The sequence below is a fragment of the Penaeus monodon genome, chromosome 21 (genome assembly GCF_015228065.2).
Source record: "Penaeus monodon isolate SGIC_2016 chromosome 21, NSTDA_Pmon_1, whole genome shotgun sequence".
Lineage (NCBI taxonomy): Eukaryota > Metazoa > Arthropoda > Malacostraca > Decapoda > Penaeidae > Penaeus > Penaeus monodon.
The window spans coordinates 36,703,771-36,704,149 of NC_051406.1; positions in this window are offsets into that span (position 1 = coordinate 36,703,771).

Here is a 379-nt window from a genome sequence, read left to right on the forward strand (position 1 = left end):
ACTCATTTTTCACTCTCTCCTACCAAAAAAACCCCAAAATCTCCCAAGGAGATGAGATGTATCACAAGAAAGACCTGAAGCACAACAGAAAATTGAGGTTGGAGAAACGTAAATTGTCCTTCAGGTTTTGCAAAAATAGAAAATAGTTTTATTGTTCAGATGCAAGAAAAAAACCCAGGATAGGCTTGAAAATTTTGTTCCATTTTCTTTGAGCTGCTTGGAATGATTTGACCTTAGATTTTATGGAAATAACCTTTTTTTTTGTGTCAGTTTTTCTTTTTTAGATGGGGGGTAATTATAAAAGAGTGATTTTGGCCAAAAAAAATCTGAAGAATGAAGATCCTAAGAACTCGGAGCATCTAAAAAAGTGGGGGAGCGC